Source organism: Ornithorhynchus anatinus, chromosome 5 (genome assembly GCF_004115215.2).
Source record: "Ornithorhynchus anatinus isolate Pmale09 chromosome 5, mOrnAna1.pri.v4, whole genome shotgun sequence".
Taxonomy (NCBI): Eukaryota; Metazoa; Chordata; class Mammalia; order Monotremata; family Ornithorhynchidae; genus Ornithorhynchus; species Ornithorhynchus anatinus.
This window is the reverse complement of record NC_041732.1, coordinates 61,912,503-61,936,027: the sequence shown is the minus strand read 5'-3', so window position 1 is coordinate 61,936,027 and position 23,525 is coordinate 61,912,503. Positions and strand designations below refer to the sequence as shown.

Below are 23,525 nucleotides of genomic sequence, written 5' to 3'. Positions count from 1 at the left end.
CCAAACCGGGGCCTTAATCGTGGTGGTAACTCCTCAGTGCTTACTATGTGCTAAGCACTATACTAAGCGCCCTGGTATATGCAAGATCATCAGGTGGAACACAGTCCCTGTCCCATAGGGGCCTAGCAAAGATGCCAGATTCTCATGCCTCCCCACCTATTCCTTTTCTGCTTTATACCTGGGGTCAGAGGGAGGGGCAAGTGTCAGCGGGAAGAAATGGAGGCGGTAGGAATAAAGGGAAAAGATCATTTTAAGGCGGGCAAGGGAAACCCTGCAACTTGAAATCAGCATGTGTCAGCATACCCGCATTGTCCGTGAATCATACGCAAAAGCACTTGTGACTCTCATAATTTCATATCCCGGATGAAGCTCATGGGAATATCCAAAGGGAGACCAAAAGGTGAGGGGAAAAATAGGAGGAACAAGAGCAGGGCAAGAGTCCTCTTGCCTGCACGTGTCCATGGCAAAAGGAGATCAAACACTTTAGCTAATCCTGACCTCCTGGCACTGTGTTTCTCTCTCTTTCTCTCTTACTCTCTCTCTCTCTCTCTCCTGCCAACCTGGGAGACAAGCCGAGTCCGCCCTTCCTGGAAGTTTCTGGGCCAGCAGTAGTTTTGGAGCTGGCAGCTAGGGACAGGCCTCATTGCCCTTCAGCACCCATTAGGGGGCAACACTCGAATTCTCTTCCCAGGGCTTTCCCAACCGTGATCCCCAGCCCCGGGTGAGTCCGAGAGAGCCCAACCCTGCCCACAGCCCGCACTGACTCAATAGCAACCACTCGAGGAGGAAGGAGAAGCACAGACTCGTAGGTTCTGCTTTGCTCGTCTTGCAGGTGAGTGAATCACATCCTGGACTCGGGATTCTCTGAATGCCGAGGTCTCCAGGCCGGGAAACAGCAGAAGGAGAAGAAAACTCACCAACAAGACACATCCCAAAGAGGGACCGGAGCCTCCTCGACCGGTCCAGGATTCACTGGGAACCGCCAGTTTCGGTTCCCCACCCGGGGCCGACCTCTACCGGGAGGAGAATTTGAAAAGAACCAAGTAAGCTGCCTTTTCTTGTCTGAGTCTTGACTTTGTTTTTGATGGAGGAGTGACATGAAATCCATTTGCTCTGAATTGGGATTCTTCCAAGGGCGGACATTCATTTGGATTTGTCTTCAAAAGATTAGGGGTGGGGAGAGGGGGTTGGGAAGGGAATCCCTTGGAATCCCTTGGATATATTTAATGCTGAGCTCCACCTTCCTCTTCTCAGTCATCACCCCCAACCCCATCAAGGCCCGAGTCCTTGATTTAGGTTTGACATCGTAGGTTTTCTTCTTTGACTCCAGCCTCGACTTGGTTTCTCGGAGATCCGAGGCCCAACGCGGAAGCTCTCCCCTGCTCCCTGCCTCTTTCACCCTTCAGCAACTCACTGGGTTGCCTCTCACCTCAACCTAACAGGCCAACCGTGGCCTAGGAACAAATGGTTAATGATTCCGGGAGGTAACTGGGCAGGCAGGTCAAGGAAGCTGGCTGAGATTGGAAGCGGTGTTTACTGGATGTCGACTGGCAGGAGCTTCCTGCAGGGAACATGTTTTTACAAGGGGAAGAAAGGTTTGCTGGCTGGTTACGTGACCACTGCTTCTTCTCTGTGCTGCAGTTTGTCACCTGTTAAATGGGTTTGTAGAGTTTTTGTACCTGATCTCGCTCAAAAAATGTTTTAAAGAAAGCGGCTGTGGGAATACCATGGGCTGATGAAGTAGCTCTAGCCTTTTTCTAAGAATCTTGTTCATCTGGGAGCCTCTGGATGAAAAACTGGCAGTTGTGGTCCGGGGGGATAGTGTGTCAGCGATGGGCGACGCTTCCTCTCCCTTCCTCAGGGCTAACAAAATCTTTTGTTGTTTAAGAGAAGCAGCTTGGTTTAGTGGAAAGAGAGTAGGCCTGGGAGTCAAAGGACCTGGGTTCTAATCTTGGCTCCATCACTTGTCTATGCTGTGACCTTGGGCAAGTGATTTCACTTCTCTGTGCCTCATTTACCTCATCTGTAAAACGGGGATTAAGACTGTGAGCCCCACATGGGACGTGGAATGGTTTCAACCTGATTATCTTATGTCTACTCCAGCACTCAGTAGAGTGCCTGGCGAATAGTAAGCGGTTAACAGATACCATGCAATAAAAAAACAAAAAAGGAGAATGGTACTCCATGAGCTGCGATTCCATGAACTGTGGGCAGACCTGAAATGAAAACTGGACAAGTGGCATTCGGCTAAGCAAGAGAGTTAGCAGGATGCAGCCTGTGGTGGCCCGGAGAGGTTGTTATGCGTCTTCATCTGTAGGAGTCATGTTCATTATTCAAAAGCACCTCCGTAACTAAAAGGGGTCTATGTGTTTGGAATTGTTTGTGGAAAAATATCCCTTCCTTCCCTTTGCGATCTCACTACCTGCACCAGCCAGCCAGGATGCAACAGATCGGGAAACAACGTAGCCCAGTGGATAGAACACGGGCCTGGAAGTCAGAAGGACCTGGGTTCTAATTCTGGCTCTGCCCCCTGTCCGCTGTATGACCTTGAGCAAGTCTCTTCACTTTACCTCATCTGCAAAATGGTGATTTAGACTGTGAGCCCCTTGTGGGCCATGGACCGTGTCCAGCCTGAATAGCTTGTATCTACCCCAGTGCTCAGTACAGTGCCTGGCACGTAGTAAGCACTTAACAAATACCATTAAAAAAAGCAAATATTTTTGCAGGAGTTCACACTTCTCCTGTCTCTGCTTCTCTCATGTCTATCTCACAGCTATTTTGACTGTCTTGTATTGATCACTGAAAGGTCTATTTGAAAAGGACACATTGTTCTGAGACTAGGGCGAATCCACGCAGAAAACTCCTGGAAAGAGAGTCCCTGTAATAATAATAATTATGGTATTTGTTAAACATTTATGTACCAGGCATTGTACTAAGCACTGGAGTGGATACAAGCAAATCGGGTTGGACACAGTCCCTGTCCCAAATGGGGCTCGGAGTCTCGATCCCCATTTTACAGATGAGGTAACTGCAGCCCAGAGGAAGAGAAGTAACTTGACCAAGGTCACACATCAGACAAGTGGCAGAGCTAGGATTAGAACCTAGGTCCTTCTGACTTCCAGACCCATGCTCTATCCCTCAGGCCATGCTAATAGATCTGCAGGGAATCTTGGCCCCAACACTAATAATAATAATGATAATGATGGCATTTGTTAAGCACTTACTATGTGCAAAACACTGTTCTAAGCACTGGGGAGGATACAGGGTGATCAGGTTCTCCCAGGTGGGGCTCAAAGTCTTAATGCCCATTTTACAGATGAGGTAACTGAGGCACAGAGAGGTTAAGTAACTTGCCCAAAGTCACAGAGCTGACAAGTGGCAGATCCGGGATTTGAACCCATGACCTCTGACTCCCCAGCCCGTGCTCTTTCCACTGAGCCACGCTGCTTCTCTAAATATGAGATGAATAAACTAGAGATGAATGGACTGAAGGGCAGTGATTCCTGGGATGGCGCAGCATGCAGCGGGACACTGGGGGACTCAATCAATCAATAGTATTTACTGAGTACTTACTACGTGCAGAGCACTGTACGAAGCACTTGGGAGAACACAATACAACAGAATTAGCAGACACGTTCCCAGCCCACTACGAGCTTACGGTCTAGAGGGGGAGACGGACGTTAATATGAACGTCCAGTTAGAGAGCTCAGCCTGCGTCCTTCCTCCTTTATTTTTCCCCTTTCAGTGGATCCAGGAAAAAGGAAAAAAAAAAAGAAGAGCACTATGGTATAGGGCCAAGAGTTAAGGTGAAGGAAGGCAGGAAGAAGCACAGTTTCGACTCGCATCTGGTCCGGGACCGGCTCTACAGGTCTCTTCCCGATACTCTCCTTTGCTGGGAGCAGTACGGCCCCATGCCGTAGCGCAGAACAAGTTTCTCTGCTTTGCAAAGGTTTTCCTGCTGCGGTAACGGCAGGGTTGATGTAGGGGCTGTGCCGTCTTCCTTTACCCTCTTGGGGCGAGTCCCTGTCAGTTAATCAAATGGAATAAAGACCACTGCATCCGACGGTGGGGAATCAAATTTCACGGCTGACACGCCATTCCCTGATTGTTCGGAAGAGGCCCGGCCGACTGGCGTCTCCCTCCCCAGCCGAGGTCGGAGCTGCTGCGTAAGGAGTACTGTGGGTAAGAGACCCGCGGTGTGTCTCCAGCACACCGGAGCTCTGCAGATGACGGAAACTGAGACCTAGGTCCGCCCCGAGGCAAACTTTTATTAAAAGCCAAAGTCGTTGTGCCGTCGCATGAATGAGAGTTGGAATGAATGGATTAATTTCGTCTTCCTAGGGAACATCAACTTTGGCGATATCTGTGGGATCCTCGTCAGATTTGGTTTCGCCGGTGACGGGTCAGCCGCTGACCGAACGGCTCAGGACCGAGGTCACGATGTGAAAGGAGAGAGCCAGCGGCCGTTGGTTTATGTGCATGTTTTGCCGCTACTGGCTGAAGCCAATAAGGTGACCAACGTGTGTGGGATTTTTTGAACATTTCTGTGGTCATAACAGGTCAGAAATTAACCAAAATCTAGAGATGCAGAGAGGCCTAGTGGAAAGGTTCCGGGCCTGGGAGGCAGAGGACCTGGGGATTAATCCCAGCTCTACCGCATGCTTACTGTGTAACCCTGGGCAAATCACTTAACTTCTCTGTGCCTCAGTTTCCTCAACTGTAAAATGGATTAAACACCTGTTCTCCCTCCTACTTAATGATAATGATGATGATGACATTTGTTAAGCACTTACTATGTGCAAAGCACTGTTCTAAGCACCGGGAGGGATACAAGGTGATCAGGTTGTCCCATGTGGGGCTCCCGGTCTTCATCCCCATTTTACAGATGAGGTAACTGAGGCACAGAGAAGTGAAGTGACTTGACCAAAGTCACACAGCTGACAAGCGGCGGAGCCGGGATTAGAACTCACGACCTCTGACTCCCAAGCCCGGGCTCTTTCCCCTGAGCCACGCTGCTTTTCTTCTACTTAGACCGTGAGCCCCAGACGGAACAGGAATTGCATCCGACCTAATTAACTTGTACCTACACCAGGACTTAAAACAGTGCTCGACACAGAGTCGGCCCTTAATAAACACCATTAAAAAGATAAATAAATAAATAAAGCTGGCCTCCAGCTCTCAACAGGGCAGGCGTCCCAGAAGCCAGAGGCCCCACCTCCTGTGAGCAGTTGGCCAAAGAATATGGCGTGTTTACTGCAATCCTCACCCAGGGTTTGCCTTGTCTGACTCAAGCAGCGAGATGCCAATGACAGGGATGGTGGAAGCTTGTAGCCAGGTGTCCCTCCCAGGGGAATCGCGAGATGTCTCAGTTCAGGCCCAAACTGGAATGCCGTCGTTTGGGCTTCCACTTTGGCCCTGCTGAAAACCCTGGTTTGAAGGGGCTGCTGATTCAGGAAGTAAGTGATGTTCACTGAGGATTTTTGATGGCTTCCCCTCATTTTGAAAAATATGGTTTGGTTTGTCCTCAAGATTCCCCTGGAAGAATGGTGAATGTAACGGGGGGGAGAAGGGGGAACGTACTCCGGGAAAGTGTGGGAAATCTGATATTCTTCTCCTATTGGAAACCAAGAACTCCTCCTCCCCTTCAAACCACCCCAAAACATCTTCTTAGTCTTCTCACTCTAGGCTAATCTTCTCACTCTAGGCTTCAAGGCTCTCCATCACCTTGCCCCCTCCTACCTCTCCTCCCTTCTCTCTTTCTACCGCCCACCCTGCACGCTCCGCTCCTCCGCCGCCCACCTCCTCGCCGTCCCCCGTTCTCGCCCATCCCGCCGTCGACCCCCGGGCCGCGTCCTCCCGCGGTCCCGGAACGCCCTCCCTCCTCACCTCCGCCAAACTCATTCTCTTCCCCTTTTCAAAACCCTACTTACAGCTCACCTCCGCCAAGAGGCCTTCCCAGACTGAGCTCCCCTTCTCCCTCTACTCCCTCTACCACCCCCCTTCACCTCTCTGCAGCTTAACCCTCTTTTCCCCCCATTTCCCTCTGCTCCTCCCCCTCTCCCTTCCCATCCCCTCGGCACAGTACACGTCCGCTCAACTGTATATATTTTCATTACCCTATTTATTTTGTTTAATAAGATGTACATCACCCTGTTTCTATTTATTTGCCATTGTTTTAATGAGATGTTCATCCCCTAGATTCTATTTATTGCCATGGTTCTCCTCTGTCCGTCTCCCCCGATTAGACCGTAAGCCCGTCAAAGGGCAGGGACTGTCTCTATCTGTTACCGATTTGTACATTCCAAGCGCTTAGTACAGTGCTCTGCACATAGTAAACGCTCAATAAATACTACTGAATGAAGGAATGAAAAGAAAACTAAGTTTGTCTACCCTTAGAACAAGCCCCTTTCTCCTGCCGGAAAAATCAATCAATTAATCAGTGGTATTTATTGAGTGCAGATCACTGTACTAAATGCTTGGAAGAGTACAACACAACAGATTGTAGACATGTTCCCTAACCACAGTGAGCTTAGAGTCTAGAGGACTGGAAAATAATCAACCAAAACCATGTTTATAAATGCCCTTCCCACCCCACTCCAACAGCTGAGAGCACTTCTTTTTGAGATTTTTCTCATGAGCTGAGGCGGCGGGGACTAATGGAAAGGGCTTGGGACTGGGAGTCAGAGGACCTGAGTTCTAATGCCACCATTTGCCAGCTGTGAGACTTTGGATGGGCAAGTCACTTCACCTCTCTGTCCCTCAATTTCCTCATCTTTAAATGGAGATGGAATAACTCTTTTCCCCGCCCCCACCTTAGACTGTGAGGCCCCTGTGAGTCAGGGACTATGTCTTATCTGATTATCTTGAAGTTGCCAAAGTGCTTAGTAAAGTGGTTGGCACATACTAAGCATTAAACAAATCCAACAGTGATTCTCAGAGAGCCAAGAGGCAGGGATTTGACTTCCTCCTCTAATTGCTGATTTTAATTCCATACCCAATAGTTTGTCGAACCGGGAAGTGGGAGTCCAGGTGACTCTAGAAGAGAGAATAGCACGGCTTTGGAGTCAGGGCTCATGAGTTCGAATCCCAGCTCTGCCACTTGTCGGCTGTGTGACTGTGGGCAAGTCACTTAACTTCTCTGGGCCTCAGTTCCCTCATCTGTAAAATGGGGATTAAGACTGTGAGCCCCACGTGGGACAACCTGATTCCCCTATGTCTACCCCAGCGCTTAGAACAGTGCTCGGCACATAGTAAGCGCTTAACAAATACCAACATTATCATTATTATTATTATTAGAATAGGTGGTCATGGGGGATCGGAGACTCAGAAAGAGTGATAGAAACAAGCTCCCTGAGAGGAGCGACTTGCAAGCAGAACACGAAGCAGACTCAGGCCCTCAAAAGGCCCAACAACGGGCTCCCAGTCCAAGAGGGGGAGAAAGACAGGAAAACAAAACCAGTAGACGGGCATCAATACCATCAAAATAGATAAATAGAATCATAGATATATGCACATCATTAATAAAATAGAGTAATAATATATACAAATATACACAAGTTTTGGAAGGAGGTAGAGCAGAGGGAAGGAGTGGGGGAATGGGGACGGGAGGAGGGAAAGGGAGGGCTCGGTCTGGGAAGGCCTCCTGGAGGAGGTGAGCTCTCAATAGGGCTTTGAAGAGGGGAAGAGAATTAGTTTGGCGGATGTGAGAAGGGAGGGCATTCCAGGACAGCGGTAGGACGTGGGCCAGGGGTCGACGGTGGGACAGGTGAGAACGAGGTACAGCGAGGAGGTTAGCAGCAGAGGAGCGGAATGTACGGGGTGGGCTGTATAAGGAGAGAAGGGAGGTGAGATAGGAGGGGGCCAGGGGACGGAGAGCTTTGAAGCCAAGAGTGAGGAGTTTTTGCTTCCTGCAAAGGTTGATAGGCAACCACTGGAGGTTTTTGAGGAGGGCAGTGACATGCCCAGAGCACTTCTGTAGAAAAATAACCCGGACAGCGGAGTGTAGTATAGACTGAAGCAGGGAGAGACAGGAGGAAAGGAGATCAGAGAGGAGGCTGATGCAGTAATCCAGTCGGGATATTATGAGAGATTGTCCCACCAAAATATCGGTTTGGATGGAGAGGAAAGGGTGGATCTTGGTGATGTTCTGAAAGTGAGACCGGCAGGTTTTGGTGACGGATTGGATGTGTGGGGTGAATGAGAGAGCAGAGTCTCTGTAATAATAATACTGTAATAATACTACTAATAATAATCATAGTTAAGTAAGAGAGCACAATCTCAATCCCCAGATTGTGAGCCCCACATGGGACAGGGACTGTGCCCAACCCGATTTGCTTGTATCTACCCAGTGCTTACTACAGTACCTGTCACATAGTAAACACTTAACTATGATTATTATTAGTAGTATTATTACAGTGCAGTAAGTAAGTGCAGATTAGACTGTAAGCCGGTCATTGGGCAGGGATTGTCTCTATCTGTTGTCGAATTTTACATTCCAAGCGCTTAGTACTGTGCTGTGCACATGGTAAGCGTTCAGTAAATACTACTGAACGTATAAATGAATGAATGAAAGTGGTCAATGCGTACAATTTGATCCTTCCAAATGGTCACCTAACCTTATTTCACCTTTAAAACCTTCAACGAGAGAGCGATTTGGAGTTATTTGCTGTTACGAAGTCATTCAAGGCCTCTCTCTAAAGCCTCCTGGCTGCAGCCAGTAACCTTGTTAATTAATGACAGTTTACTTGGCCAAGGCTAGATAGAAGTGCATTGTTCTCCATGACGGTGTCTTGTGTAACACTTGCCAAGCACCTTTCATGTCAGGAACTGGGAGGGCATGGATGGTCCGAGGAAACAGGGTGGCCTGGTGAAAAGGACACTGGCCTGGGACTCTGAAGACCTGAGTTCTAATTCCAACTCCACCATGTTCCTGATGTGTGACCTGGGACAAGTCGCTTAATCAATCAATCAATCAATCGTATTTGTTGAGCACTAAACTGTGCACCCAGCACTACTAAGCACTTGGAAAAAAAAAGTTGGTATTTGTTAAGCTCTTACTATGTGCAGAGCACTGTTCTAAGCCCTGGGGTAGATACAGCGTGGCTCAGTGGAAAGAGCACGGGCTTTGGGGTCAGAGATCATGAGTTCAAATCCTGACTCTGCCACTTGTCAGCTGTGTGACTGTGGGCAAGTCACTTCACTTCTCCGTGCCTCAGCTCCCTCATCTGTAAAATGGGGATGAAGACTGTGAGCCCCACGTGGGACAACCTGATTCCCCTGTGTCTACCCCAGCGCTTAGAACAGTGCTCTGCACATAGTAAGCGCTTAACAAATACCAACATTATTATTATTATTACAGGGTAATCAGGTTGTCCCACATGAGGCTCACAGTCATAATCCCCATTTTACAGATGAGGGAACTGAGACACAGAGAAGTGAAGTGAGTTGCCCACAGTCACACAGCTGACAAGTGGCAGAGCTGGGAGTCAAACCCATGACCTCTGACTCCCAAGCCCATGCTCTTTCCACTGAGCCACGCTGCTTGTGATATAACAATTTAACAGACACGTTCCCTGCCTATAAATTTCCTGCCTATCAAATGGGGATCCAATATCTGTTCTCCCTCCCCATCTGGGCCAGGGACTGTGAATGACCTGATTAACTTGCACTGACACCAGTGTTTAGAACAGTACTTGACACATAGCACTAATCAAGAATTACTATTCTTATTATTATCCTTGTTATCATGATCCAAACTTGCTTTCCCAGACCTTCAGGAGGGAAGATTCCCCACAAACCTGGGAGAGGTAATAATAATGGTGTTTATTAAGTGCTTACTATGTGCCAAGCACTTTCTAAGTGCTGGGATGGTTACAAGGTAATCAGCTTGTCCCATGTGGGGCTCCCAGTCTTAATCCCCATTTTACAGATGAGGTAACTGAGGCAAAGAGAAGTGAAGTGACAGCAGGTACATGGGAGACCAGGTCCTTTGAGTCCCGGGCCCGTGCCATTTCCACTAAGGCACGCTACTTCTCCCAGAGGTCTCAGCTGAGCGATGCTGAGCCCTCATTTCCTTTTCTCTGACATCCTCTGGGTCGCTCTCGCATTTGGATTTCATTCATTCATTCAATAGTATTTATTGAGCGCTTACTATGTGCAGAGCACTGTACTAAGCGCTTGGAATGGACAAATCGGCAACAGATAGAGCCAGTCCCTGCCCTTTGACGGGCTTACGGTCTAATCGGGGGAGACAGGCAGACGAGAACGATGGCAATAAATGGATTTGCGCTCTTTATTCACCCTCCCTCAGCCCCGCGGCACTCACGTACATATTCATATTTTATTTCTATTCATGTCTGTATCCCCTTTTAGACTGTAAGCTTGTTGTGGGCAGGGGGCATTTCTACCAACTCTGTTGTATTGCACTCTCCTAAGCGCTTAGTATAGCGCTCTGTACACGGTAAATGCTCAACGAATAGGATTGATGGATAATTGTACTCCCAGGGAAACTGAGTCACCCAAAGAGTGCTCGGGTCAGCAGCTCACTGATCAACAGGTATAGTAATAATAAAAATGATAAGTAATGATGGTATTTGTTAATGTGCCAAGCACTGTTCTAAACGCTGGGGTAGATACAGGGTAATCAGGTTGTCCCATGTGGGGCTCACAGTCTTCATCCCCATTTTTCAGATGAGGTAATTGAGGCACAGAGAATAATAATAATAATAATTTTGGCATTTGTTAAGCGCTTACTATGTGCCAAGCACTGTTCTAAGCGCTGGGTAGATACAAGGTAATTAGGTTGTCCTCAGTGGAAAGAGCACCGGCTGCGGAGTCGGAGGTCATGGGTTCGAATCCCCGCTCAGCCACTAATCAGCTGTGTGACTTTGGGCAAGTCACTTAACTTCTCGGTGCCTCAGTTCCCTCATCTGTAAAATGGGGATGAAGACCGTGAGCCCCACGTGGGACAACCTGATTCCCCTGTGTCTACCCCAGCGCTTAGAACAGTGCTCGGCACATAGTAAGCGCTTAACAAATACCAACATTATTAATCCCCATTTTCCAAAGGAGGTAACCGAGGCGCCGAGAAGCGAAGGGACTTGCCCAAAGTCACACAGCTGAGAAGCGGTAGAGCCGGGACTAGAATCCACAACCTCTGACTCCCAAGCCCGTGCTCTTGCCACTAAGCCACGTACTCGGGTGTCCCAATTCCCTGTCAGCAAGACCCAGGAAAGGGGCATTTTGGGGGTACCGGTCTCGGGGGAGGCAGAGGCGGCCCCCACCCCGGGCCGATGTAGGGAGTGGGGAGACCGAGGCCCTGGCAGAGGGTGGAAGGGTGATATCGGAGGGGAGGCTTTTAAAATCAAAACTTGGGATGGGGAGGGCGTAGGAGCCCGCGAGGGGGATGAGCGACGCAGTCCTGTTATGGACTCGGACGCCCCGAAGCCCGTCACTGCTACGGCTTTGGCAGAAGGACTTCCTTCCGCTCGACGGCCTTCTGGGTCTTGATAAGGAAGAAACTCAATGCTCACCAAGGCAGGGAGCCTGTGCCCTCGGCGTCTCTTTGAGATTCTCGCTCAGGGCCCGATTTAGAGCAATCCGGACCCTTCTGCTGTGCCCGCTGCTCGCCCCAGCACGAAGCAGAGTGGCCTAGCGGTAAGAGCACGGGCTGGGGAGTCAGAGGACGTGGGTTCTAATCCTGACTCCGCCACCTGTCTGCCGTGTGACCTAGGGCAAGTCACTTGCCTTCTCTGTGCTTCAGTTACCGCATCTGTAAAATGGAGATGAAGACAGGGAACCCCAGGTGGGACAGGATTCCCTTGCATCTACCTCGGCACTTAGAACGCGGTGCTTGGCACAGAGTAAGCGCTCAGCATATGCCATCATTATTATTATTCCCAGACGCTGTCACTCTGAGGGGGCACTCTGAACTGCCCATTTTGACCCTTCACAGACACCCTCACCCTGAAGGGGCACTCTGAACTGCCCGTTTTGAGCCTTTCAGCCCCGGGGCAAAGACTGTCGCCTGTCTGTTGTGTGATCTTGGGGAAATCACTTCACTTCTCTGGGCCTCAGTTACCGCATCTGTAAAATGGAGATTAAAGCTGTGAGCCCCATGAGGGACATTGACTGTGTCCAACCTGATGATCTTGTATCTATCCCAACACTTAAATGAGTGACCGGCGCGTAATTAGTGCTTAACAAATACTCTGAGGCGGCCTGGATTTATTGCCTTAGATTTCACTCTAAGATAACAGTCAGGAACTGCTGGGGATTAGTGAAAAACTGTCTATTTGTCTGTTTCTTGGGCTTTAAGAAGAATAGTAGTAGTAATAATAACAATAGTAGTATTTATTTATTTATTGAGAAGCAGCACGGGATCTAGGAGTCAGAAGGACCTGGGTTCTAATTCTGGCTCTGCCACTTGCCTGCAAGTCACTTCACATCTCTGTGCCTCAGTTCCCTCATCTGTAAAATGTGGATTAAGATTGTGATTCTCATGTGGGACGGGGACTGTGTCCAACTCAATTAGCTCGTATCCACCCCAGGACTTAGTTCAGTGCCTGGCACCCAGTAAGCGCTTAACGAATATCACAGTTATTATAAATCTGCCACTTGTCAGCTGTGTGACTGTGGGCAAGTCACTTCACTTCTCTGTGCCTCAGTTCCCTCATCTGTAAAATGGGGATGAAGACAGTGAGCCTCACGTGGGACAACCTGATGACCCTGTATCTCCCCCAGTGCTTAGAACAGTGCTCGGCACACAGTAAGCACATAATAATACTGTTGGTATTTGTTAAGTATTATTATGTGCTTACTATGTGCAGAGCACTGAACTAAACTCTGAGAGAGGATACACAGGTGGGGATTAGTCGTGATCTCTGACCCTTAGGGGCCTCACAGTCTCCCTGGCTTATCCTTTCCCCTGCCCTAACCTTTTCCCAGGCCTAACCTTTTCCCTTGGCCTATCCTTTCGCCTGACCTAACCTTGGGAAAAATAATAAATAATCGTTTAATCACTTAAAATAGGGTTAAAAATAATAATTTGTAAATTGAATCATAATAATAGTAATGAATATTTATTTGAAATTCCACAGAGGAGAGCTGAAAATCCTTTTACAGACAATAATTGTTTCATCGCAGCACCAAGGGAGGTGTGGAGGGAAATGGGGTCATCAGTACTTGATATCCGCTCCACCTTCAGCCACAGGACTTCTGTACATAACTGTAATTTATTTTAATGCCTGTCTCCCCTTCTAGACTGTAAGGTCCTTATGGGCAGGGAACCTTCCTACCAACTGTGTTGTATAGTAATAATAATAATGTTGGTATTTGTTAAGCTCTTACTATGTGCAGAGCACTGTTCTAAGCGCTGGGGTAGATACAGGGTAATCAGGTCGTCCCACGTGAGGCTCACAGTTAATCCCCATTTTACAGATGAGGTAACTGCGGCACAGAGAAGTGAAGTGACTTGCCCACAGTCACACAGCTGACAAGTGACAGAGCCGGGCTTCGAACCCATGACCTCTGACTCCCAAGCCTAGGCTCTTTTAGTACAGTGCTCTGCACACAGTAAATGCTCCATAAATACCATTAGTTGACTGAGGAAACTCAATCATAGAAGGGAAGCATCTCATATGCAGAGGCGGAACCAGAACTAGAATCCAGAACCCTCTCCGGTTTCAGTCTTCCACTGACCCAAGAGAATGAGTAGCCTCTCAAAGCCACTGTTCAGGGGCTGAGGAGAAACTTGGATTCGCTTTCAGAGCACTGATTTCTTCCGACTTCCCCTCTCCGTTGGAGCTCCGGTCCCTCCCTCCACTCTTTCTCTGCAGCCGGCCTCAATCCAGATCCGTGAATGCAGGTGATGAGAAGGGGATGAGTCCCCATTGCTTGGTTTCCACTTTTAAACCGAGGGTTTAATTGGTTATAGGTAACTCCCGTAACAGGGTCGCTCTGTGACCCCAGTTCAGGTCTCCTAGATCCTTAAAAACCCAGGCTGTAGGATCTTCTCACTAGATTTTAAGTTCCCTGAGGGCAGATGACTTATTGTGCCCATGAGCACTCAATAAATGTCACTGACTGCTTGATAGATACCTTCATGGATGGATCCAGGCGGGGCTGCAGAGAGGAGATGAGGAGCTTGAAGGAGGAGGGGGCTTAGAGGGATGCAAAGGGTGAGAGCAGAGACTCAGGAGGGTACAGAAGGAGGCGAAGGGAAGGGAAAATGAGACAGAAAATTTGGAGAAGCGGCGGCGTGTCATGGAGCGAGCATTGGCCTGGGCATCGGAGGACCCGGGTTCTAATTCTGGCTCTGCCGCCTGTCTGTTGTGTGACCTTGGGGAAGTCACTTCACTTCTCTGGGCCTCATTTACCTCATCTGTAAAATGGAGATTAAAGCTGTGACCCCCGTGAGGGACATGGACTGTGTCCAACCTGATGATCTTGTACCTATCCCAACACTTAATTGAGTGCCTGGCACGTAATTAGTGCTCAACAAATACTCTAAAAAAAAGGCAGGATAGCAACTCCTGCTCTCTCCCAGGAAGTAGGGTGGTGGTCCGGCAGTGATCAAGGCCACTGTGATGGGAAAGGGGGTGTTGGCCGGAGTACAGGGATCCCCAAATTGTGGCCTGGGAAGCGAACAGCAAAGACCCAGTGGAAAGAACCTGGAACTGGGAGTCAGTGGACCTGAGTTCTAATCCTGGCTCTGACACTTGCCGGCTGTTTGACCTCGAGGAAGTCATTTCACTTCTCTTCTCTTACCTCAGTTTACACCCAACTATAAAATAGAGATGAAAAATGGATTTTTCCTCGACCTTAGACTGTAAGCCCCATGGGGGACCTGACTATCTTGTATCTACCATACAGTAAGCCCTTAACAAATACTAAAATTCTTACTATCACTATTATTCTTGTTAAAGCATCGGGTCGGGGCCCTTTCCCGATTGGCCATACCCTCAGGAAGTCCCTGCTTCCTACCAACTTTCTTCTCTAAATGCTGTACTTCTGCACAGAGTAAGGACTCAATAAATATCATTGATTGATTGTGAACTGTGACCTGATATAATAGTAATAAAAACAGTTGTGGTATTTGTTAAGCACTTACTATGTGCCAGGCAGTACTGTAAGTGCTAGGATGGATAAAACAAATCAGGTTGGCTACGGACCCTGTCCCACATCTTAATCCCCATTTTACAGATGAGGTCACTGATAGGTTATGTGACTTGCCCAAGGTCACACGGCAGATACGAGGCGGAGCTGGGATTAGAACCCAGATCCTTCTGACTCCCAGGCCCGTGCTCTATCCATTAGGCCATGCTGCTTCTCACAATGATGTTTCTCACCCATTCTCCCACAGTGATGGAGTTGGGTTCAATCAATCGATCAATCAACCCATCGTATTTATTCAGTGCTTACCGTGTGCAGAACACTACAGTAAGCACTTGGAAGAGTACGCACAGTGGAGTTGGTAAACACATTCCCAGCGTGGCTCAGTGGCGGCGTGGCTCAGTGGCAAGAGCCCGGGCTTGGGAGTCAGAGGTCATGGGTTCGAATCCCAGCTCTACCACTTGTCAGCTGTGTGACGGTGGGCAAGTCACTTCACTTCTCTGTGCCTCAGTTCCCTCATCTGTAAAATGGGGATGAAGACGGTGAGCCTCACGTGGGACAACCTGATGACCCTGTATCTCCCCCAGCGCTTAGAACAGTGCTCCGTACATAGTAAGCGCTTAACAAATACCAACATTATTATTATTATTTCCTGCCCATAAGGACCTCACAGTTCAGAGGGAAGACAGACATTAAAATGAATTATGGTTATGCACCTAAGTGCTGGGTGGCTGACGGTGGGGTGAAAGTCAAATGCTTAAAGGGGGCAACTCCCAGTGCAAAGGTGATGCAGAAGGGAGACAGAGTTGGGGAAATGAAGGCTTATTTGGCAAAGACCTCTTGGAGGACATGTGATTTTTAGGAGGGCTCTGAAGGTGGGGAGAGTGGTGGCCTGTCACATATGAAGGGTGAGGGGATTCCAGGCCAGAAGGAGGACGCGGGCCAGGGGATGGTGGTGAGATAATAATAATAATAATACTGTTGGTATTTGTTAAGCGCTTACTATGTGCCAAGCACTGTTCTAAGCACCGGGGGAGATACAGGGTCATCAGGTTGTCCCACGTGGGGCTCACAGTCTTCATCCCCATTTTACAGATGAGGGAATTGAGGCCCAGAGAAGTTAAGCGACCTGCCCACAGTCACACAGCTGACAAGTGGCAGAGTGGGGATTCGAACCCATGACCTGTGACTCCCAAGCCCGGGCTCTTGCCACTGAGCCACGCTGCTTCTCTAGATGGATAGACGAGCTTGATTTACAAAGTGTGTGGGCTGGCTTGTAGTAGAAAATCAGAGACATAAGGTAGGAGGGGCAAGCTGATTGTGTGCTTTAAAGTCACTGGTAAGGAGTTCTGTATGGGTTCTTCAGTTAAGGAAAACTCTTTCTGTAGTTCATTCATTCAATCATATTTATTGAGCGCTTACCAAGTGCAGAGCACTATACTAAGCACTTGGAATGTACAATTCGGCAACAGATAGAGACAATCCCTGCCCAACGACGGGCTCACAGTCTAAAATGGGGAGACAGACCAAAAAGCAAAACAGAACCTACTCTCCACTCTGGTTCTCCCTCCAGAAAAACTCTTGTTGTTGGAAGATTGTGCTCCCCATGTGGGACAGGGACTGGGGCTGACTGCCTCCTATCTACCCAGGCACGTAGTACACGTGCTTAACAAATATCACGATTATTAATATTAGCATATTGTTCCCTAATTTTGCTGTCATCCCCTGGACTAAACTGAATGTATTTATGGTTTCTCTCCGTGTCCCGTCTGTCTCTGGTTTGATCCTCCACTGCACTGAGGCAGGCAAGCGAGTTACTCATCATCCATCCTCAGTAGTATTTATTAAGCACTTACTGTGGAGAACACTGTAATAAGAACTTGGGAGAGCACAATTCAACAGAAGACAGATACGTTCCCTGGCCACAGCGAGCTTCTCGAAGACTAGTTTTGCTGAAATTTCCACCCCCACGTCAACCATTTCAGCAGAGATACAACAGGGGAACAAACGTGGGCATGTAGGACATTTGGTTTCTAATCTAGTGTAGTAACCTCCGGCCTCCGAGACCTCTGTGGAGGAAGCCGTATTTTCTTTTCCTCTCAGCATTTCCTCTCTCACGTCTTCCAGTCCACGGGGGCTTCTGCGTTTTCCATCTGGCCTGAAGGGAAAGGGAGTGGATTTGGAGAACTATCAAGACCTTGAGTCTTTTCATTAACATTCCCTGACAGTGCAGGAATCATTTAGGAAGGTTCTGAGTCTTTAGTTTTACCTCAGCCTTTTTACTCTTTTACTTTTTACTCTTTTTATTTGTTTGGATGGTTATTCCAGGAAGTGGACATATCGTAGTTAATGATCCATCAATGTTCTGCTGAAGTCAGTATAGAGAAGGAAAGTTGGGGGTGGGTAGGTGGGTGGGTAGAAATAAAATGTCCAGTTTCTGTTTCCTCCTATTAGTGCCCTGTAGGTTGTCAGTCAAGAGACCCAAATTGAAGGGGGGCCACCAGGGTGGTCATCCAGGGTCCCCAAATTGGATTTCACAATTTGAAATTTCCCATATTAGGTTTAACGTCACACCCTGTCTGAATTGCTTCTCCTGTATCCACTGCAGCGCCCCACACTAAGCCAGCACTTAATAAACATTTGTAATCGATCCATCTTAACCTTTAGCCTCCAATTCCTTTTCTGGGTTAACATCCTTCCTCTGTTTGTTTTGAAACATTTTGGAAAAAAAAACCCAACAAAAAAACCCCAAAACCCCAAAACCCACCAAGTCGCTTTTGAAGAACGTGAATTACATAACCGCAAATGAAACTGTGAAAATGCTTAATCTGGAATTTTGTCCCCAAAGGGCCCTGATTTTTATTCCCTTGCACTGAACTCTGAACAGGTTCAATCTTTGCCCAGCAATAAACGGCTAATGAGAATGATGAGAGCCCTGGTGTTTAGTCTTCTGATGGAAACTCTTAGTTGATAATTGTTTCACTAGATGGATATCATGCCTGCAAACATTACACTGTCATTAAGGAATATTCCTCAGGCAATACAGGTGATATGGCCAAGCCTCTTTGGTGGGCAGATGAAATCTCCCTGGTTTCTAGCCACAGGGAGTTGGTGAGTATTGATTAATAAAGATGATGAGAAGCAGGATGAATGGATACAGTGTGCACAGATGTGTACATTGAACATGCTGCTTTTGTCTTCAAAAATGGGTTGAGCCTCCAGCAACAGGGTAGGAGAGAGGAATCTGGAAAAATGGCCCCAGAAAAATCAATTTCTGTGTCCAAGATTTTCTTAATGGTATTTGTTAAGTGCTTGCTATTTCAAGCATTGTTCCAAGCGCCGGGGGCAGATACAAGTCATCCAGGTAGGATCCAGTCCCTACTGGACATGGAGCTCACGGTCCGAGTAAGAGGGAGAACAGGTAATAATAGTAATGATGTTGGTATTCGTTAAGCGCTTACTATGTGCAGAGCGCTGTTCTAAGGGCTGGGGAGGATACAAGCTGATCAGGTTGTCCCAGGTGGGGCTCAAAGTCTTAATCCCTATTTTACAGATGAGGTAACTGAGGCACAGAGAAGTTAAGTGTCTAGCCCACAGTCACACAGCTGACAAGTGGCAGAGCCGGAATTCGAACCCATGACTTCTGACTCCCAAGCCCATGCTTTTCCACCGAGCCACGTTGCTTTATTTAATCTCCATTTTACAGATGAAGCAACTGAGACACTGAGAAGTGAAGTGACTCGCCCAGGGTCACCCAGCAGGCAATTGGTAGAACCGGGATTAAAACCCAGGTCCTCTGACTCCCAGGCTCGGGCTCTTTCCCCTAGGCCATGTTTCTTCCAGTTTGCCTGGGAGGAGAAGAAGAAGCAGCCCAGCTGCAAAGCCCTCCCGAAATCTCATCTCCTTCTGGAAACCTTCCCAAATTAATTTCTCATCTCCTAACTTTTTATCCTTTCAAATACTACATCATCATTTTCAATCCACCTAAGCACATTATAGGCACTCTACGAATATCACTGATTTACAGATTGATCGCAGAGCAATGTTCTAAATCCTTGGGAGAAGACAATAGAATTAGAGACGTTCCCTGCCCACAGGGAGCTTACAATCTAATGATTCCAGGTGGGGCACCTCGAGCACACGTAGACAGGCAGTTGGAAAACTAGACAGGGGAACAAGACGGACGCCACGGCCAACCTGAAAGACTGAGATTTAGAGTTTCGACACATAGAGTTTCACCTCAGAGCTGTTTGATGGTTTCTCCTCTCTCCTTCCTTTTTGCTGTAGGCTGGGGCCCTCCCCCGCAGCCTGGTAGGGGTGATCTGTAGAGGAAGGGAGATGGTAAGCTCCTTGCGGGCAGGGAATGTGCCTACCGATTCGGTTGGACTGTACTCTCCCAGCATGGGCCTGGGAGTCAGAAGGAAATGGGCTCATGCCTTATAATCCCGGCTCCGTCACTTCATTCCTTCAATCATTCATTCATTCGTTCATTTGTTCGTTCGTTCAATAGTATTTATTGAGCGCTTACTATGTGCAGAGCACTGTACTAAGCGCTTGGAATGTACAGTTCGGCAACAGATAGAGATAATCCCTGCCCAATGACGGGCTTACAGTCTAATCGGGGGAGGCAGACAGACAAAAACAATAGAATCAAGGGGTTGAACATCTCATTAACAAAATTAAATAGGGTAATAAAAATATATACAAATGGGCGGACGAGCACAGTGCTGAAAGGGAGGGGAAGGGAGAGGGGGGAGGAGCAGAGGGAAAGGGGGGAGAAGACGGGGCTTGGCTGAGGGGAGGTGAAGGGGGGGTAGAGGGGCAGCAGAGGGAGCAGAGGGAAAAGGGGAAGCTCAATCTGGGAAGGTCTCTCGGAGGAGGTGAGCTCTAAATAGGGCTTTGGAGAGGGGAAGAGAATGAGTTTGGCGGAGGTGAGGAGGGAGGGCGTTCCAGGACCATGGGAGGACGTGGCCCAGGGATAGACGGCGGGATAGGCGAGAATAGGGGACGGTGAGGAGGTGGGTGGCAGAGGAGCGGAGCGTGTGGGGTGGGCGGTAGAAGGAGAGAAGGGAGGAGAGGTAGGAGGGGGCGAGGGGATGGAGAGCCTCGAAGCCTAGAGTGAGAAGTTTTTGTTTCGTGCAGAGGTCGATGGACAACCACTGGAGGTTTTTAAGAAAGGGAGTGACATGGCCAGAGCGTTTCTGCAGGAAGATGAGCCGGGCAGCGGAGTGAAGAATAGATTGGAGCGGGGAGAGACGGGAGGAAGGGAGATCAGAGAGAAGGCTGACACGATAATCCAGCCGGGATATTATGAAAGCCTGTAACAGTAAGATAGCCGTTTGGGTGGAGAGGAAAGGGCGGATATTGGCGGTCTTATAAAGGTGAGACCGGCAGGTCTCGGTGACGGATCGGATGCGTGGGGTGAACGAGAGAGCCGAGTCAAAGATGACACCGAGGTTGCGAGCCTGAGAGATGGGAAGGATGGTCGTAGTATCCGCGGTGATAGGGAAGTCAGGGAGAGGTCCGGGCTTGGGAGGGAAGATGAGGAGCTCAGTTTTGGCCATGTTGAGTTTTAGATGGCGGGCAGACATCCAGGTGGAGATGTCTTGGAGGCAGGAGGAGATGCGAGCCTGAAGGGACGGGGAGAGGACAGGGGCTGAGATGTAAATCTGTGCATCATCTGCATAGAGATGATAGTCGAAGCCGTGAGAGCGAATGAGTTCACGGAGGGAGTGAGTGTAGATGGAGAACAGAAGAGGGCCGAGAACTGACCCTTGAGGAACCCCAAGTGTTCAGTAAAGATGATTGGCTGACGATAAGGTGGGGAAGGTAGAACTGCACTGCCATACTTGGGAAGCCAAATTCAAGAAAGATACGAGGGGCTTAGTCGGTTTCAAATTAAAATGCTCTCTGCGCCCAAAGAATTTACAGCATGAGAGGGAAACAAGCATCTAGAGTTTTAGATCCTTTCCATTTAAAATGCAACCATCCATCACCACCCACCAACAGGAGCAAAAACTGCACTTTGAACCCACCCTCTGCTCTGTGGTCCACCCCCCTGGATGTTTTTTGATGACGATCTTGTGACGTTCTACCTAGTACTCTGAAGGTTGAGAAGTTCATTCACTCATTCAATAGTTTTAATGAGCGCTTACTATGTGCAGAGCACTGGACTAAGCGCTTGGAATGAACAAGTCGGCAACAGATAGAGACGGTCCCTGCCGTCTGACGGGCTTACGGTCTAATCGGGGGAGACGGACAGACGAGAACGATGGCGATGAATAGAGTCGAGGGGAAGAACAGCTCGTAAAAACGATGGCGACTAAATAGAATCGAGGCGGTGTACATTTCATTAACAAAATAAATAGGGTAATGAAAATATATACAGTTGAGCGGACGAGTACAGTGCCGAGGGGAGGGGAAGGGAGAGGGGGAAGAGCAGAGGGAAATGAGGGGAAAAGAGGGTTAAGCTGCGGAGAGGTGAAGTGGGGGTGGTAGAGGGAGTAGAGGGAGAAGAGGAGCTCAGTCTGGGAAGGCCTCTTGGAGGAGGTGAGTTTTAAGTAGGGTTTCGAAGAGGGGAAGAGAATCAGTTTGGCGGAGGTGAGGAGGGAGGGCGTTCTGGGACCGCGGGAGGACGTGGCCCAGGGGTCGAGTCAGGGGGAAGAACATCTCATTAAAACAATAGCAAATGATAGAATCAGGGTGATGTACATCTCATTGACAAAATAAATAGAGTAATGAAGATATATACAGCTGAGCGGACGAGTACAGTGCTGAGGGGAGGGGAGAGGAGAGGGGGAGGAGCAGAGGGAAAGGGGGGAGAAGAGGGCTTAGCTGAGAAGAGGTGAAGGGGGGGATAGAGGGGAAGCAGAGGGAGCAGAGGGAAAAGGGGAGCTCAGTCTGGGAAGGCCTCTTGGAGGAGGTGAGCTTTGAGTAGGGTTTTGAAGAGGGGAAGAGAATCAGTTTGGCGGAGGTGAGGAGGGAGGGTGTTCCGGGACCGCGGGAGGACGTGGCCCAGGCAGGGGTCGACGGCGGGATAGGCGAGAAGTTCTCCAGGCACTTTGGCAGCGCCCTGCCTGTAGCTTCTACAGGCGGTTGGGGCCCTGGGGTGCAGAAGGCCATTGGAGAGGTTGGAGAAGGTGGAGCTCTGGTTCTTTCAGCTGCTGCTGCTGCTATGGCTTCTTTTACTTAATGCAATCTTGTCAATTTTACTCTCGGGAATCCCCTGCCGAATAATCCCCGGGGCCCTTTCTGAGCAGCGGCAGCAACAAATACCGACTATGCCTTCCACTCTAGAATGTAAGTTCCTTGTGGGCAGGGAATGCATCTACCAATTCTGTGGTATCGTACTCTCCCAAGTGCTTAGGACAATGCTTTGCACAGAGTGAGTGCTCAATACTTGCCACTGATTGATTTTTTTTTTTTTGATGGTATTTGTTAAACACTTACTATGTATCAAACGCTGCTCTAGCACTGTACTATGCCCTTGGGAGAGTACAGAATAACAGAATTGCAGACACATTCCCTGTCCACAGTGTGCTTACGATCTAGAGGGGGAGACGGACATTAATATAAATGCATAAATTATGGATGCAAACATTAATGCTGTGGGGCCAAGGGAGGGTGAATGAAGGGAGAAGATTCAAGTGTAAGGAAGATGCAGAAGGGAGTGGGAGAAGGGGAGATGAGGGTTTAGGGAAGTCACATCAGTTTTCTCATTTTAAACCCCGTACATCCCTGACCGTGGCAGGATTCATTTCCCCCCATTTTACAGGTGAAGAAACTGAGGTGGAGAGACTTTCCCAAAGGCTCACAAAAGGTCAGTAGCTGATCTGAGACAAGATTTCGGGTCTCCTGATTCCTAGGTGTATGTGCTGGCCTCTAATAATAATACTAATGTTGGTATTTGTTAAGCGCTCACTAGGTGCAGAGCACTGTTCTCAGCGCTGGGGTAGATACAGGGTCATCGGGCTGTCCCACTTGAGGCTCACAGTTAATCCCCATTTTACAGATGAGGTAACTGAGGCACAGAGAAGTGAAGTGACCTGCCCAAAGTCACACGGCTGACAAGTGGCAGAGCCGGGATTTGAACTCAGGACCTCTGACTGCCAAGCCCGGCCTCTTTCCACCGAACCACACTGCTTCTCTACGGGGAAACAGCATGGCCTCGTGGAAGGAGCACGGGTCTAGGAGTCAGGGCTGGGGTTCTATCTCTGACTCCGCCACTTGTCTGCTGGGTGACCTCGGGCAGGTCACTTCACTTCTTTGAGGCTCAGTTCCCTCGACTGCAAAATGTCCTAGTTAGACTGTGAGCCTCCTAAAGGGACCCGATCAGCTTGTATCTACCTCAGCGTTCAGTAGAGTGCTTGGCACATAGGAAGCGCTTCAGTACCGCGACTGTTATTATTATTGCT

General features: G+C 48.8%; 1 protein-coding gene across 1 annotated transcript in view; it reads left to right on the top strand.

The window, feature by feature from the left end:
• The first annotated feature begins 671 nt into the window (after positions 1-671).
• The window catches only part of ARHGEF10L (Rho guanine nucleotide exchange factor 10 like), a 229,073-nt gene continuing 206,219 nt past the window's right edge, over positions 672-23,525 (top strand). The window contains exon 1 of the mRNA XM_039912060.1: positions 672-1,043. The gene's annotated coding sequence lies outside the window, so the exon portion shown is untranslated. The remainder of the gene's footprint in view (positions 1,044-23,525) is intronic.